Source organism: Adiantum capillus-veneris, chromosome 8 (assembly GCF_014529385.1).
Source record: "Adiantum capillus-veneris isolate H3 chromosome 8, ASM1452938v2, whole genome shotgun sequence".
Taxonomy (NCBI): Eukaryota; Viridiplantae; Streptophyta; class Polypodiopsida; order Polypodiales; family Pteridaceae; genus Adiantum; species Adiantum capillus-veneris.
The window spans coordinates 39,583,464-39,603,023 of NC_140938.1; positions in this window are offsets into that span (position 1 = coordinate 39,583,464).

The window sequence follows — 19,560 nt, forward strand, 5'->3', positions numbered from 1 at the left end:
TACAATGTGAAACTATTTAAGCACTATATCAAGAAGTGAAGGATGGATAAAAACACACTTGCTAGGCTCATACAAAACCTCTTTCATCCTCTCTGTGTGCAGCCAGAGTTCCTGGGTCTACCCTAAAATGTGACACTAGCCTCCATTTAGGTCAAGAATAAAAACCCTTGGATCTTTCTCTATGGGAGGGGTGCTTGATTTAAGTCCAACATGTTAACTTACAAGGGTGGTGGCACATGCTCAATGGAAATTTCCTTACTAAGTGAGCCAACAACAATTAACAAGATTTTCTAAAGGTCGAGCTTAGTGACTGCACATCAAGGATCAATACAAAAAAGCAGTAAAGATTGGAATTACACATTTTCCCAAAATGGCCGTGTATTACAAATTTCCAATTTATTACAAGCCATTATAATAATTGTATTGAGTTACGGGCTCAATGAGAGTGCCAAGCTCTAAAGAATATGTCAGTTCATGTGCCTAGGCCCGTGGATATAGTAAGTTGTGGAGCCCTAAAGGCCTTGGGGCCCTAGACTTTGCACATTTTAACTCTAGTTATAAAAGGTAGTTTGTAAATGGAATTAGGGTTCTCAGTCTCATTTGTTGAGACCAGCTCTAGTAAGAGCTCATGAAGTACATGGCTATGGTATCCTTAAGGTTCTCCTTGGTCATGTGACTTGATTAATACTAATAATGTTTAATTATATCTCATTATGTCTCTTTCATTCTCTCTCATGATTGTTTATGATGATTGATTAGCTAGATCTTAACTAATTAGTGGTTAATCTTGCTCTAATCTTGTGTGATTTCCATCTATTCTCTCTCTCTGTGTATGTAGGTTTGATGAAAGCAAGGATGATTGATATATCTATGTGTGTGCACTTGTGATTAGTGTGCTGCATGTTGGGATTAGTGATGTGTGTCATTGCAATTGTTCTTGTGTGTGATTGAGGTGAAGACAAGTGGATGTGGAGATTGTCAATCTTTGTGTCTTAGCTCCTCCATAGGCCAATAAGCTCACCTTGTAGAGTCATCGTTCATGTTATCATGATTAATTCACTAATTTTGTGAGTGTTTCCATTCCCTAGCTAGGTAGCTCATCACTCCAAATTGACATTTATGTGTTGGTCATTGGAGCTATTCTACGATGGTACCCCCACCATTTGGCATTGTTGGGGATCAAAAACCTAAGCTAGTGAGTAGCGGACATTAATAATGGAGTAATTTCCTACTAATTTCATCGATTTTGAGTGTGTGGAGCTCAGTTTTAGTTTAATTTTATTGGTTTTCAAGTAATTGAAGCTATTTTTTGAGTTATGAATACCCCAAACATCCCAATTCCACTCCTAATTCCACTAATTTCACACTAACCACTACTAGATTTGCTTCATTTTCATGCTAGTTCTACTAAATTCATGCTAATTTTCACTAATTTTTGACGAATTTCACTAACCTAACTGCTAACTTGAAGTGTAATGTATGGGTGATTTCCTAATTAGAGAATGATTGATCTCTTAATTGAGTTTTTGTGCTAATCAATGCCTAATCCTATGATTTGAATGATTGGTTTTTGACCTACATTGGTCAATTTTGGATCTGATTAGGTTGTGCACACACTTGTGTGTGCAATGATGCACCTTCGCATGGAGCAAGGAATGGCTTGGAATGCGTTGATGATGTAATGGAACTAACTTGCTCATTTGAATTCTTGATTAGTATGTGCTATATTTTGCTAGAATTAGGTGTATAAATCAATAACCTACACTTTGTGCCTAATTTGATTGAATTGGAATGAAATTGATGGTCAATTTTGACTAATGAATCATGTCTGTCAAGATTAGGCTTAATTTCCAACAAGAATTCATGTGTGTATACAGATCAATGTGTGTGTGTAGTGCAATAAAAATAAAAAAATTGCCATAAATTTAAGTGTGCATGCATCTACTCTTGAGAGTGTGTGTCTGTGCCCATTTGAAGACCATGCACTTGATTCAATGATGGATAGTCAATTGGGACACCCCAATGCTTGTTGATTGTAAAATGTGCATCAAATGTGTAAGCTAAATTTGAACTTGTGTGCTTAAGTTTTGAGTGTATACAATACTTGATTATGTTAAATTATGATTGTTTTTAAGAAATTAAGCATGCATGCATCCATTTATGTTTGATCAAGTATGCAATCTGGGCATCACAATGTGAAATTCATAGCTTAATTGTTTGAAAAAGTGTATTGTTATCTTAAAAAAGAGATTAGTTTTGTTGTCTATTTTAAATTATTGTATCAAAATAGCATAAAAAATAGGAGTTGTTGAGCTCTCTCTCATCCTCTTGCAAGCGGATGATTAGAGAGCTCAAACACCTACTATACACTAAGTACTAATGAGAAATGGTGCCTTGCAATAGTAATTTGAAGTGTATTGTTGCCTTGAAAAAGGATAAGCTTTATTGCCTATTGTAAAATATTGTATCAAAATTACATAAAACATAAGGCTTGTTGAGCTCTGTGATCATACGCTTGCAAGCAGATTCATGCAAAATTTTATAACTTAAGTTGCACTCATGATTGGAAAGCTTATATAGAATGTCTTCACAATTTTATGCAGAATATCTATAAGATGTCCCTTTGCCACAGTTGGGGCTGCATTTGTGTAGATTTTGATTGCAGTAAAGTTGATGTATACATTGCATTGTGGCAATAATTTCAATTGATGCTTGCTTTTACATATGGTGAACATTTTTAGTTTTTTTATTCTTGTTTCAATGTTTTACACTGTGAAAAATGTTTGAAGCATTGAAGGATCAAATCGGAGGTGCTTTACTTTTAGTGCACATCTAGTAACCCACCTTTTCTTTGATTGTATGACAAAGTGATGATATTATGATGTGATGTGTGTGTGTGTGTGTGTGTGTGTGTGTGTGTGTGTGTGTGTGTGTGTGTGTGTGTGAGAGAGAGAGAGAGAGAGAGAGAGAGAGAGAGGTGCGAGAGAGAGAGAGGTGTTTTACTTTTAGTGCACATCTAGTAACCCACCTTTTGTTTGATTGTATGACAAAGTGATGATACTATGATGTGATCTGTGTGTGTGTGTGTGTGTGTGTGTGTGTGTGTGTGTGTGTGAGTGTGTGTGTGTGTGTGTGTGTGTGTGTGTGTGTGTGTGTGTGTGTGTGTGTGTGTGTGTGTGTGTGTGTGAGAGAGAGAGAGAGAGAGAGAGAGAGAGAGAGAGAGAGAGAGAGAGAGAGAGAGATATTAGCATAGTGGATAGTTGACTTGCCCCAAAACTCGTCCATGTGAGCTCTAAGTCATATCATCTCAATAAGGAGTCAAGAGTCAAGTTCTTGACCTTATGACCCAGGGGATTCACCATGGAAAACTTACCGCACCACGTAAGTGCAAGGGAGGGGGGGGGGGGGGGGGGGGGGGGTTTACAATTTACATAAGCGTATAAGTTAGGGGTAGGCCCCCAATAATTTATCTCCCAAGCTTAAAAATAAGGGAGGGGGTATCATATTGGGGGGGGGGGGGATCTGACCCGGGTTTATTGCTTGTAACGATTGGTCACCAATGTGCACTAGAACTTGGATGAATTTTGGGAAAGTTTTTCTTTATGTCACACATCAAATTTTGCATCAAGACGGTCATGGCTGATTTGGAGCAGGTCAAGGGTTCATTTAGACCAGCTTTGGATGGGTCAGAATTGGACTAGTAGCCAGAGTGTAGGCTTATTCGGCACATATCTAAAAATCAAACTAAGACACATTGAGGGTACATCTAGTTAGCAACAAAAGTGGTTCCTTAGCACGCTGCCAGTCACTATGCTACACACTCTTTGACTAGTTTTACTCAATTAGATCATGTGAGACCTAAATTTTATATGTAAGATAGGGTAAGATAGTTTTCTTCATTGATTGTCGTATAATCGTAGAAAGGGGGGTCATATTCCCTAATATGAGTTGTATATAGGGGTTTTATCAAATTTGTCCGCTTGTAGGTGGCATCTTGTCTTTTAGATAGAGTGAATCCCCCGGGCCTCATGATCCCATGCACTTGACTCTTTTAGCTAAGCTATCATGAGAATCTCTCTCTCTCTCTCTCTCTCTCTCTCTCTCTCTCTCTCTCTCTCTCTCTCTCTCTCTCTCTCTCTCTCAATGTCGTCAAAGAACACTTTAGCGAACTTACGATAGGGTTGAATAATTTTCTCCATTAGGCGGTTGAGCGTGGTAGTAACATTTGTCAAACCAAAAGGCATGACAAGATATTCATAAAGACCAAACGTTGTATTGAACACGGTCTTTACAATATTTGCATTCACTATCCTTATTTGATGATAGCCACTTTTAAGGTCAATCCTACTAAAGTAGGTCGAACCTTGTAGCTTATCAGATAGGTCTTCTATCCGCTGTACAGGAAATCTATTTTTGATAGTGATACAATTTAGTGCTCGATAGTCCACACACGTGGAATATGTGCCATATTTCTTTTGCACCGAACGGAATGGAGAACAAAAGGGAGAGGAGCTAGGCCTCACCATCCTGTCTACCAGCTCATGCATGTGCCTCATAATCTCCTCTTGTTGAGCTTGAGAAACTCTACAAGGAGGTTTATTTGGCGGTGAGCTCCTTGGTAGAAGCTCTATCTTATGGTCATCATCCTCTCATTTTGGAGGTAACTCCATAGGGATGTCATCAATAAATACATCTTGGAATCTATTTAGAAAATTAGACAAATCTAATTGTTTTTTATTCCTACCACTTTGTTTTGTTAAAACATTAGCATCATTTAGAGACTCTTTGATAAAAATTATGTATGAGGAAACTGAGCTTTTCATTGATTATCAAAAGCAGGTGAATTTACAAGTGGTATAGTACGATTGGACCCGTTAGCATCTATATACATGCTCTTTTCCCTGTATAGGTGAAGTGGATTCTCCTTTCAGGGAACTTCATGTTGGCAGCCATGCGGTTGAACCATGGTGCCCCTAGGATAACATCCTCATGTTGGAGAGGAGAGATTAAACAGTCTTCTTTGTCGACGTAGCTTTGAACATGAATCCTCAACTTCCCAATCAAAGAAGTAACGGACACTTGCTGTCCCTTGAAATCCCCATCGGAAGTTACAATATCTCCCATCTTGAAAGCTTGTATGCCTAACTTTGTAGCCAACTCCATTGATATGAAGTTGTGAGTAGATCCAAGATCAAATAGGATGAAGACATCATGCTCCCTCACCTTCCCCCAAGCATATGAAAGGGATGATCCTTTGCAATGAGCATCCTCTTTTGGAGCTTCGATCGTGGAAGCTTTAGGAGTCTCATTGCGGGAATTTATTTTGGGGCAAGAACGATAACCATCTCCTTGCTCCCCACACTTAAAGCACTTGTGATCTTTACAAAAAGCCTCTAGCTCTTCAAGAGAGAGTTTTTTTTTACCTTTGTTAACTCCTACCTCCTTGGTCTTGTTGTTGTTGTTGTTGGAATTGCCTTGGGAAGAACTTTGAGCATGGTTCTTCTCCTTTGTATCATTTTGATCTTTGTTTTCCATGGGCTTGGCATTCCTTTTAGCCCCTTGTTGGAAATTGATACGAGATGCAACCAGAGTGTGGTGGATGACTTCGGGGATAGAACCAGGCCATTGGGAGTTGACATACTCGGCCATTTCTTCAAGTAATCCCACACAAAATTGTTGCTTTTACTTCGAAGTCTATCTTCTAAAAGACTGTAGTTTTGAGATATAAATCCCAAAATGTTTCTACATATTTGTGGATAGACTCGTGGGAGAGTAACTTCAAACTCCACCATTTGGTGAGCACTTTATCTTTGGTGTCGATTGCAAGAAATTGCTTCATGATGGAAACTCGTAGAGTTTTCCATGTCTTTGGAGCTTTGTCATTGCCACGAAGGCTAGCTCACCATTGACGAGAAAATGTTTAAAAGTGCATAACTACATGGCATAGCTTGGAGGACTTTATGAAGCCCTTATCTCTAAAGGCCACATCAAATTGTTGGATGAAGGCCATTACTTTGTCAGTAGCACCAAAGGTGCCATCATAGGTGAGAAAAGAGATACTCTTTCCTCCCTCTTTGAGCTTCTTAAGATTTTGGGACCTTTTCCAAGGAGGGTAGGATTTGTGATGTCCTCTCCTCTTGTATTCTCTAGCATAATAAATGTTGCTTTCGTCAGAAGAGGAGGAAGGTGAAGAGGAAGGAGAAGAGAATGAACTCTTTCTTTCCTTTTTCTTCCTTTGTTTCCTCTCTTCCCTTTTGGAATGACGAGGAGAAGGACTATATGATGATCTTTTCCTCTTGGGAGGAGCTAAGACCATAGGTATTTTGGTAAGAATATCACATTATGGGAATTTCCAAATTGACCACATTCATGTAATTTTGGGAATTATCCACTTAAAGTGGGAAAATACGAGGAAAACGTGATGATTTATGGTTAGGTAAATAGATTGAAAATTGTAATGGATTATGGTGTTGAAAAATACCAAAATTCAAGAGGATGCACTACACATGAACTCTTATAGATATTCCAAATTACATAAAACAAATGAAGATACAAATAAAGATCTTGTTTAGAAAATTGACTTGTATAGTCACAATAGACGCTCTAGATAAATTTACTCCACGTTTGATACCACATCTACACTTTGATCCAAGCGTGGTTGATGTGCATGCATGAGGACTTCTTTGGCTTTTTGAGCATGCATTTTTGGAATCTTAATTCACCTTTGGAAAATAGAAATAGAAGGAAAGACAATGCTACCACGTGGAGATCCACCTTGTGTACCAATGGTGGAATATGTCAAGGCTCATGAAGAGGTGATTTCAGGATTCAAACCATTTAATAGTAAAATAGTGACCCTAAGAAGTCCATTTGTTAGTAGATCACCCCAAGAGGGTGCTCATCTTTCCTCTCTAAGTTATGTAAGAAATTAGCAATTGAGCCAATTGCAAGATTTGGATCAGTTGGCCACAAACCATTCAAGAAAGTGACCATAATGACCTTCTCCATGTCCATGAGTGATCCTGACTATCAATGCCACCTGTAAATTGTATCGTGAATCCACGCCCTTCGGAACAATGCGTAATCTCAAAATGGCAGTTTTCTTTTGATCCATCCTATCATGGATTATGCATACATATTTTTGTGGTTGAGTTTCAAAATATGTGCACCATGCATAATATAGACTCTTGAAACTCTTTTGTTGTGCCTTGTGAACTTCTCTCTCCCTCAAGAGAAGAGCTCTCTCCTCAAGAGAGGGTTTAGCTTTTAACCTTGCTTTGATTGAGCTACAAATATTGCACTTGGAGAACTCACTTGTATTTGTTAACTGACATGTGGGTACTCTTTGTTCCAAATTCTACCAAAAGAAGATTGGGATAGCTTCTTATCATAGCCCAAGTTTGGCCGAGTGTCGTATTTATTTCACTTAAAATATCCACTTGTTTGTACGTTGATGGAATCACTAATTGAGTCTCCCTTGAGCCATTTATTAGTGTTCTACTTCTATGTGGCATCTTCTCTGAGTTGTTATCCACAGACTCATTTAACAATGCTCATGCTAAACTACTATGTTGAAGTCCTCTTCTCTATGTACATATGTTCCCATTCACATAGTGACGTACACCAGTTTCAAACTTTTCCTTGTAGCGGTAAAATGATGTCTTTGGTATTCCATGTAGCTCATACCATACTCTACAGCAAACAATGGAGCCATATACCTTGAACTGGTATTACAACTTCTCATCTTTCTGATAGCATATAGAAAGAACATCATAAACATAATTAGTGCGTTCTTGTTGAGACTCTCCCCAAAATTCTTGTCATGATATCAAGATCTGCAAGCTGGAAACATTTTTTTGCACAACAATCAATGCATGAAACCCTTTGAATTGATTCCTTTGATAGATAAAAAGTAGAAGTTGGTGTTGCTCTTGTTTTTTAAATCCTTTTGATGAAATCATATCATCTCTTCCTTGACAAATGGACAACATTACTCCCATCAAGGTTTCTCCTAGTATTGTCATCATTGGACACATCCTCACGTCTTGCATGCATACCATCAATTGGAACAAAGTGTTGTAAGGGGCCTCCATTCAAGAGTGTTGTCTGCTTGATGGGCCACTTTAGCAAAGTGATGCTACCCACTTCATTCGCATCCTCAATGCTTACATTTTTCCTTTCAATACCCACACCCACACAATCATGACCAAGTTCTTGAAAGTTGACATAATCATGTGGAAATACATATAAGATGGTCCCTTCATTCACACTTTTGCATCATTATATCATCCTTTAAAAGGACCCTCTGATGTCTGCAAGATTCTCGGATTAATGTTTCCAATTCTAGGCTTATTATAGGTATTGCATATGTAACTAGAGGATCAAAATGATCCCTTCTTCATCATTATTGTAGCTTTCATTTGTGTCAATCAAGTTGCCATTTATTATAGAAGATTGCAAAGAGAAACTTTGGCCACCGAACGGCACTCCATAATGAGGCTTGGAGAGATGGAGTATCCATTGTAGGAAATGGTAGGACATCATCCTTCAAGCATTACTCCACTAGTATGGATACATTTCCTTGGTCTATCTTTGTACCACCACAAGTGGAATCTGGATTTGTTCTACACATGCAACCAATTCCAACAGTTTCATTGTCAAGAATCATATGCATTTTCTCCCCAGATTCAAAGTCCATCCTGTTAGTGAGAAAGATGACCTTGTTAAGTCCACAATCATAGATAAATTCTCTTTGATCAAAATTTACATTCTCCATTACACAAAATACACGAGGATATGAATATTATAACTCCACCATAGCCAATGGGATGAGATTCAATAGATTCTAGCTTGGACAAGTGGTGGATCTTGACACAAAACTCCTAATGTATAACATATATCTGGTTTAGGGTTGTTTCAATAGAGCCTAGCTTGGACAAGTGGTGGATCTTGAAACAAAACTCCCCATGTACAACATATATATGGTTTTTCCATGTTTCAATAGAGATTAACTTTGAGAAGTGGTAGAGCTTTTTGTTGTCATTGTTTCAATGGATCCTAGCTTGGACGAGTGGTGGATTTTAGCTGCTCTCCATGCTTTAATGGAGCCTAGCTTGGAAGATTGGTGGATCTTGGAACCAAAATCCCATGTGAAACAAAACCATCATGAATTTTTCATGTTTTAATGGATATTAGCTTGGACAAATGTTTAAAATTGCCTCTCCATTCTTCAATGGAGTTTGTCTTAGACAAGTGGTGGAGCTTTCCTTCTCCCCACGTTCCAATGTAGCTAAGTTGACAAAAAGAAAATCCTTGATGTTGAAAATAGCTGGGGTTTTCCATGGTTTAATGGAGCCTAGCTTGGACAACTAGTGGAGCTTGATCTAAGATTGGACAAATGGTAGAAATTATCTTCTCTCCATTCCCAATTATTCTTGAGACCAAAAATCCCCATTCCTAGCTTAGGTAACTAGCTTTCCTTCCACTTCTCTCTAGAGGTTAGACAAGTGTTGGATCTTTGAACTAAACAAACTACTATCTATGATGCTTAGGTTGGACAAGTGGTGGATATTTTCTTCACACCATGTTTCCATAGAGATTATCTTAGACAAGCGGTGGATCTTTGAACAAACATCTCCATGTACAACATATATCTGGTTTTTCCATGTTTCAATAGATCTACCTTGCCAGAAAATTTCCCATGTAAAGTATATATCTGGTTTTTCCATGTATCAATAGATCTTAGCTTGGACAAGTGGTGGAACTTGAAACAAAACTTCCCCTGTACAACATATATATGGTTTTTCCATGTTTCAATAGAGCTTAACTTTGAGAAGTGGTAGAGCTTTTTGTTGTCATTGTTCCAATGGATCCTAGCTTGTATGAATGGTGGTTCTTAGCTAGTCTCCATGCTTCAATGGAGCTTATCTTGGAAGACTGGTGGAGCTTGGAACCAAAACCCCATGTGGAATAAACCATCATGGGGTTTTCATGTTTTAATGGAGCTTAGCTTGAACAAATGGTTAAACTTGCTTCTCTTTGTCTTTCAATGGAGCTTGGATTAGAAAATTGGGGGAGCTTTTTCCCCCCCATGTTACAATGGATCTAAGATGACAAAAAGAAAATCCTTGATGTTGAAAACAACTGGGGTTTTTCATGGTTTAATGGAGCCTAGCTTGGACAACTAGTGAAGCTTGCTTCTCTCCAAATCTCAATTGATCCACAAGTGGTGGAACTTATCTTCTCTTCATGTCCCAATAATTCTTGAGACCAAAATCCCCCATTACTAGCTTAGATAACAAGTGGTGGATATTGCTTCTCTCCATGTTTCAATCCTACTCTAGACAAGTGAATTTTTATCATACAATGATGTATAGGTTAGACACATGGCTAATTGTAAGGCCAACCGTTTTGTTTTCCTAAAAAAGATAGGTTGGAGAAGTGGTCAATCTTCTATGATTTTCACATGCCTACATTAGACAACCAGTGTCCTCCCAACTCTCTATGTTGTTTAGAGTTGAGCATGGAGCGGTGGACCTTGCTTCTCTCTTACCCCTTAGTTAATTAGTTTACAAACTTACTATATGTACTTGCTTGGATCATTTAGCTTGAACTAGTGGTGGAATATGTGTTATAATAAGAATTGATTTTTTTTTTGTTTCATGAAGATATGGCTCCAAAAAGAAATGTTACAAGGTTGCTGTCTCAATTGACTATACTTGCAATGATCTTAGGAATTGATATTTGGATATACGTGGCCTAGAGGGTGCACAATTTCATAAGGTGCATCTTTTTATTGCAAAAATGGAGAATGATAGTCCGTTTGAAGATGTTGGATAAGTAGTGGAATCATCCGTCTCTACTATTCATTGACATTGTAGTTCCAATGAATCAAGAATTTCAACTATCTCCAAGAGCATATGCATTTGCATGCATGTCTCAAAATAAAGAAGAGGCCATGTACTCTTGAGGATGAAAGATTGAAGAATCAACTACAGATCTCATAGCATATCAACTTCAAAGCTCCATCATTGCCACACTACAAGGAAAAAAGGTGAAAGTTTCACGACCACCTGAAAAAAAGCAAGCCAAAGTGCAAAAAGTGGCCTCTAAGGGAACCAATTCCATTTTGGATGTAGACAATGCATCTTTGACATCCTCAAAACAGGGTTCAACATCAAAGATGAAAATTGTGGATCCAAATGTTGAGGCCATGAAAGGACATGAAAAAAACATAGGTGAAATGAACAAGTACATAAACTATTTTCCTTTCCAATATAGGGAGTTTGATGTCCCTATTCAAAATTATTGGCTTACTCCGGATCACGATAATGCACGTATTCTAAATTAAAAAACATAATGAAAGCATGTTATTTGGATTTTCACGTAGTACAACTAAGCCTGTAACATGTGCATACTTGATGCTTGTGCGGAATGCAAAGACAAAGGAGGGTACTCCTTTGGTAGTGGAAGAGGTAGAAGAGAGCAAGTTACAAGATTATCATTATTGGATTCTTGATGGGAAACATTCAATCTATGCTCTAAAAGTATGGCTCCACAATCAAAAATAAATAAAGAGATATTTCAAAGGTTGATTGATATGTATAAATTTAGGCCCGCACTATTGTGAATTCTCCTCCGTTTGTTTCAACTGCTATAACTGCCATTGCGAATGATGAGGCTAAAGCATTGTATATCAAGCAACCTTCTAGTCAAATATTGAGACACTTGCAAAGTCAATGGATCTTCTCAGGACGACCACCAAGGGCAGCAAGTGGAGTTGGAGGGGGACATGTATCTCGTGCTAGATGGGATGTAAGTCACTTCTTGTAGTGTTTATATTTAAAATGATGCTCAATATTTTAATTATGGCTATATTTCTTTTTAGGCTTTTCTTGGATTGGCAAAAATGAGTGCAGGAGCAAGTTGGATTGCTAAACAAGTGCACATGGTGACATATTCTGATGAAGTTTATGATTCTTGGTTAGAAATCATTGAAAGACTAGAGGAGGAGAACAAGGAACCCCCAACAACTGCATTTAGATTCCTTTGCGGTCTTGATGAATCATAGATGAAGACTATTTAGCAAGAAATCAAAGATGAGAAGATTCTATTGTCAAAGAGTGCAAAAGATGGTGATGTAATTGATATGTATGATCAAATCAAGCAACTCAAGCAAGACAAATTGATTCAAGATGCACTTCTTGAGGGCTTCAATTCTTTGAATGTGGCATCACCATGTACAAATTGGGAAGAAGTTGCCAACATGTATAACATCAATGATGCAGTTTATAAAACAATTTTGATGCTATGTGAGGAATGGCTCAAATCTAGCTTGAAGCGTGGAATAAAAAAAACGGATTTTCCAGATGAAGTAATAAAATATATGCAGTGGGCAGTTCAACTTCAAAAGCAATAAATTTAGTCTAGAGATTTTTCATGGTCTACATATGTGGTGAGCCTACAAATGGAAGGAAATATCTACTTGAAGCGCCACTTTAACAACGAAATTCCTATCGGCTTATTTGTTTTAGACTTTGAAAAACACTATGGGGGCAGTTTGCAGTGGAGCAAGGATACATTTAACAATGCTTTGGATGGGATATTGACTATTGCTGGAGGGTCAACAGATCCTAGGTTTGTCTTTCTTGCATTTCTAGATTTCATTAAATTCACAAATTTGCAATGTGAATTCCATAAGATTGGGATATAATCTGAGCTACCATTGTTGTGGTGCCTTGCATCACTTTACATTAGCTCCTTGTAAAGGAGAAATTCAATCCGTAGCAGTTGTTGCCTTCTTGGGACAAGGTAATTCTTTTGAAGATTTAAGAATAAGATCAAAGGAGCATCCCATGCCAATTGATTGTTCATTGCTTCAAGTATCAAATGAATGCATGTCAGATTTACAATATTTGGAAGCCAAAAAAATTGCTTTAGTCAAGCACTACATTCATACATATTGTTTTGAAGACCTCCAGCTTGTTGATCTCTTCAGTGATGGATCCTTGGTTGCACAAGAAGGACTACAACATAAAAAATAAGTCCTATTCTTGGTTGAGAGAGTGGAGGAGCAAACAACCTTAACAATCAAGCTTCTAGACTTTGCTAAGGCCCATGATGATATAAAAGAGTAGGCTAGTCTTCAAACCCAACAATCCACGTTGCAACCAAATGACAATGTGCCTAGTGAAAAGGAGATTTCTGCACAAGAATAATAAGAAGAAGAGTGTCATTTATCATTGGAGGACTATTTGGAATTGGAGAAACATACGTTTTGTACTTCTTGTACATGCTAATGTTTTCCTTTTGGCAATTTGATACTCTTAGTGTTAGGTTTTGTTTTATATAGTATTACTTGAGTCTATCTTTTTCATATGAAGTATTTAATGTTTGAATGGTGAATCCTTAGATTAAAAATATAAGACTAACCTAAACTTAATGGCTTGAGAGATTCATTTTTGTAAGTTTTAGACCTCGTATTAATATCCCCTTCATATGCTACATTGGAGCCTATCTTGGACAAGTGGTGGACCTACCATGGAGTCTAATTCAGACAATTGTGATAGACTTTAAAACAACACCAATTTGTTACATTAGCTTGGACAAGTAGTGGACCTTGCTTCTATTTGTGTCTTGATGAACCATATCTTGGCCATGTGGTAGACCTTCTTTATCTCCATGCTTCAATGAAGTGCATCTTAGACAAGTGAAGTACCTTGAAACCAAACTACCCATGTATAGCTTGACAAGTTGTGAACCTTTCTTCTCTTATGTTTCAATGGATCCTATCTTGGACTAAGGTATATCTTACTCACGGAGAGTTTACTATATAAAAATTGCATATATCACGTGTAAACAAGAGGTATTTAAATAAACCCTTAGCTGTATATTTTCAGTTATTATATGTATCCCTTATGTATGAATTTTCGTAGAAAAAACTAGCCCTTGTGTATGAAAATTATTACTTTCTCAATTGAAAAACTCTTTATGTCAATACATTTTTCTATGAATGTACCTAATTATAAATCCCTTATTTTGTTTACACGTGCTATCTTACATATTTCCTAGTGGGACACCTCAGGATCTTACTTCTCTCCATGCTTAAATGGATTCTAGCTTGAACATAGAGTCGACCTTCAAATAAAACTCCACATGTTGGAAAATAGGATATGTTGACAAATAATGGGCTTTGTGGAGGTTCCCCCATGCATATTTAGGAAATCTAGTGTTTCTTATCCTCAAAGGATCCTAGCTTAGATTGGTAGTGGACCTTGCTTTTCTCCATGATTCAATGGAGCTGAGGTTAGACAAGTGGAGGTGGTGTTCACAACCTTGAAATGAAACCTCTCTTGTTACAACCACCATAGAATGTACACATGGTGGACCTTGCAATTATAATATATACCTATCTTGGAGAAATGGTGAAACCTTGATTATCTCCATACATCAAGCCAAGGTTGGTGAAGCTTGCTTCTCTCCATGTTTTGGTGGAGCCTAACTCGGACAAGTGATGAAGCTTGCTTCTCTCCATGTTTTAGAGGAGCCTAACTAGAATAAGTGGCAGAGCTTGACCTCTCTAAATACTACAAAGTATCCTAGATTAATCAAATGGTGCACCTTGAAACAAAACCACCCATGTACAGCATCTCGTGGGTTTTTCATGTTTCAATGGAGCCTAGCTTGGACAAGTGGTAGAGCTCTCTCTCTCCATGTTTCAATGGAGCCTAGCTTATATAAGTGGCGGATATTTGTTTCTTTCCATGTTTGAATGGAGCACCTACATTGGACAAGTGGTGTAACTTGAAATAAAAACCCCATGGACAACATATCATGGATTTTTGAAGTGGTGGAAAGAAGTACTAGCTTGGGTGATGGACCTTGCTTCTCTCCATGCTTCAATGGAACCTTAGCGTTGGAGAGGAGATGGTAGAACTTGAAGTAAGACCTTGCATGTTATAGCCCCTCATATGTTGTGCATGTGGTGGACCTTAAAATTGTGCTATAATTCTAGCTTGGAGAACTGGTGGACCTTTGATAATCTCCATACATCAACAAGCCAAGTTTGGACAAGTGGTGGACCTACAAACCAGAATATTTACACTACAATAGAGTATATGTTGAAGATGTGGTGAAATTTGAGATTAAAACACCCATGCCTCTAGAGAAAATAAGTTGAAAATGTGGTGGAGCATTGTATCAATGTCCTATGCCTAATTTTGACTATTGATGACTTTGAAACTATCCCCCTATTCTACAAGAAAACATATATGGACCAAGAGGTTAGGCTACCTTTGTTGCATCAATGCATCCCATGTTACCAGATACTATAGGTTTGTATCCGCCAGATACTAGCTTGTATCAATGGACCTTGTATCAATGCTCAATGTCTAGCTTGGAGAAGTGGTGGACGTACCTTGGTTCTCTCTATTCTTCAAATGGGCAATATATTGGACACATGGTGTGCTACGTTTCTCAAAGATTTTATTTTTTGAAACCTTTTGAGGTCCCATGTAAGAGACATTCTCAGTCTTCCATATGAGGGACATCCGAATAGCACTATCATCCCACTATCATCCTTTGATCTAGTCCTTGTATTTATGTATAATGTTTTCCTTTTTTTTTGCATATACAAAGGAGTAAAGTGAGATAAAAACGAGGTGTATTTCATGCTATGATTATAATGAAGATCCTTTTGGGACACCAAATGTTGCTAATCCCAAGAATGTACTTTTTTATATTAATGGGGTGGCTTTTGAAGTGCGACTTTCATGTGTTCAAGGAGCTGGTTATGGGCTATTTATGCATACTACCCTTGAAAATGGTGTGGCTATTCTAAAATATGGAGGGCATAAGTATAGATTCCAAGAGTGGAAAAGGATATGCAAAATATTTCCAAGAGCCTCTAAATATTTTCTTCTAGAAGATCCAAATGTAGAAGAAGAGGAAGATCAAGCATACATTCCTAGTTGTGTAGAAGAAGGAAACGTGTCGGGCTATATAAATAGTTCTCATGGTAGAAGTGTCTAGTGAAATATACACTATACATTTGATCCAAATTTTCCACCTTGGCACAAATACACATCTTTCCACATCAAATCAAAAGAGTATGGCTATGTATATATGCCTTCAGACTATTCGTCAAGTTGTTGCAAAAGGAGAAGAGTTGTTTGTTGACTATGACTTTACTTGATATTTTCAATTATTGTATGCGGATAGAAATCTTAAATACGTCTAAAATTTTATTTTTTTATTAATAGAATCTCAACACCTAAGTGTATATGTTTTTGTTTACTTTATGTTTAGCTACAACCTAGAGTGCTCTTATGCTTTATGTGTTTTCTAAGTTATTTGATTGCCTTGAACATAGAATCTTGACTCTACTCAAGATTTTTAGAAAATCTATCAAAATTTAATCAATACCTAGGTTGGAAAAGTGGTAGGGGCTCTAATATTACTTTCTTCTTTTTAATAAATTTTACCCTGAATATGAAGGGCATCTTTGCAACATTTTGGTGTACTTTGAAGCTAGCTAGCTTAAACAAGTTGTGACCCTTGAATCCAAATCTAAACCAAAGATCTATTTTTTTCTTGTAGCCTAGATTGGACATGTGGTGGACCTTGTGCCTGTGTGTTCTTGAACAGGTTTTTCTTGTAGCCAAGATTGGACATGTGATGGACCTTGTGCGCGTGTGTTCTTGAACATGTTTTGGCTTTTAGTATTCAATTAAGTACTAGCATTTAATAGAGTGTAGGCTGGACAAGTTTTCCACAATAGATTGTAGTTTAGACAAGTGGTGCCTTGTGTACCAATGCTAACAATGGTTGCAAGGATTCTAATATTGATTTTACCTTAAATAAATTTCTTACTTGGAGCTCTACATGTTAAAATGGTTAAATAAATACTAGTGATTTTTGAGAAATCAATGTTATGTGTGATTTCTTAGATTCAAAGATTGGGATTAACAACTTAGCCCCTATGAATCAATCAACAATCATAAAATCTATTGATTCTTTCATTTCTAGAGTGCCCAAGACGGATGATATTTCTATACTAGAGTCTAGTGATGTGCAACTTGAGAAAGCTTACAGTAATGTGGACCAAGAAATCAGTGCTCCAACAATCCAACCTACTTCAAAAGAGGCAGAAACATCCAAAGATGTGCAACTTGAGAAAGTTTGCAGTAATGCAGACCAAGAAATCAGTGCTCCAACAATCCAACCTACTTCAAAAGAGGCAGAAACATCTGCTCCCGAGCCATTTCCAATAGCTACTACTTCATTTAGTATAAATGATGAGAAATCCATGCTTACAATTATATTGGATTTAAATGGTCTATTATTGAAGCGTTCCTCTCAGCCATCCTCACACCACAAGTCAATGCAGATAGATTCAAAAAGATATATTATGCTTAGGCCACGTTGCATACAATTTTTGAGACGACTATATTACATAAATTTAATGTTGCAATTTGGTCAACTGCTACTAGTGACAATGTGCATCAAATCCTTAGATCACTAAACAACTCAACTGGGGATACATTACCTTTCTTTGCAATCTGGTATCAAGAAGGTTGCTAAACCACTCAAAGCCAAAAATTATTTAGACTTGACAATCCAGATGCTGAGGCAATGTTCAAGCCTTTGGCCAAAATTTCCATGGGGTTTGAATGTGATCCACAAAGAACAATGCTTATTGATGACTCTCCTTACAAGGGATGTATTTCACCTGCAAACAATTTCACTTTTCCACCACAATTTGATGGTGAAAAAATGGCTGACAATGTGCTCCTCGGGGAGTTGCTTCCCTACTTGCTTCAACTTGATAAGAGAAGGGATGTGCACGATTTGATTGCTTCTAATGTTATGGACAACCTGAAGTAACAAATAACAATGAATACAAAGAAACCATAGAGTATTGGAAGCATAAAAATGATGCCTGGTCATCTAAGGTGTTCTTTACAAGAAGAATACTGCAAAATATGACAAAGGTGAAACTACCCTTAAGGAAAAACTGTACCGAGTAAGTGACACAAGCCACCATAGTAAAATAAGAAGAGCCCAAATACAAGAAATATTTTCAAAGAAAGGTACACCCATTGAAATCATGAAGGCACCACAATTGACCGCTTTAGCTAGGCAATTGGGTTGTAGCACAAAAGAACCATTGAAGGCAACCACTACAAAGGTGTATGTAAATAAGGTGAAAGCTAAGAACAATCTTCTAAAGCTAGATAGAAAAAAGCCCTAAGCTACTATTGAAATGTCTTAAACCTTGATACACATGATAGATTGAACATTCATACCCATGGTATCTGATCCATATTTCTTTTTATTCCTACTTGCAGGTTCTCACAGAGGGTATATCTTGATGGAGCTTAATCGATACAAGTTTTGATATGTTCTCTCAAATCAACAAAGCAAACACTTAGATTTTGTTTATCAATTTTTTGAGGGATGTTTTCTCAATTTTTACACTACATATGAAAATGAAAATTATACTTCTTCTTAAGATCGCCTATTTTTTGTCTTGTAAACGTTTCAATTATAATTTAAAGTTTTGTTAACATTAGATTGTACTTGTTATTTTAGGAAACAAAGCCAAAGATTTGTGTATTTTTTCTTTGATTAATTCATCGATTACCTCATTTTTCTATAGTTCTACTTCATCGAGAAAGTTAGAATCTATCATAAACCAATTAAGACTCTTTTGGAGCCTAGATTTTCCATGTAAAACACACCATGATTTTTCAATTGGTGGGAAGCATTATTGTTCAAGGTTTTTATTAGCTTGGACAAGTGGTGGATCTTTTCTTGTGATCATGCTTCAAGGCATACTAGTTTGGACTAATGGTTTGCCATGTTCTAATGGATGCTTGCTTGGACACATGGTGGAGCTTGCTTCTATCACATGTCACTAGAGTTATCTTGGACAAGTGGTGAAGCTTGGAACTAAATTTCCCATGTACAACACATCATGGGACTTTAAAATTGTGAAAAATAAATATTGTAGCTTTGGGTAAGCTTGGAAATAAGATGGGCCTTGTAAAAAAATTATTCATGTACAGCATGTTATAGGTTCTCCAATTGGGTAAGCTTGGAAATAAGATGGGCCTTGTAAAAAAATTATTCATGTACAGCATGTTATAGGTTCTCCAATTGGTTAAAAAAAATATTGTTCAAGATATAAACTTGCAGGTTGAACATGTTATCCCTAGCTTAGACAAGTGGTGGAGCTTTGTTTCTCTCCATGTTTAAAGGGAGCCTAGCTTGGACAAGTGACTTTCCATGTACGAATGTAGCCCAGCTTGGACACATGGTGAGGCTTGCCACTAAAGAAAATAGGCTACACAATGGTGGATCTTCTGGTATTTTCTCATGCCTAGTTTATACATCTAGTACACCTTGCATCTCTTAAGTTTGAACAATTGGTGGTCCTTTGTATAAGCACATCAAGGGAGTAAAACACATAGAGAGTAAATCCATAACTTCTCCAGCTTGAAGAGAAGTAAGGTCCACTATTTGTCCAAGCTATGCTTCCTTAAAACACATAAAGAGTGA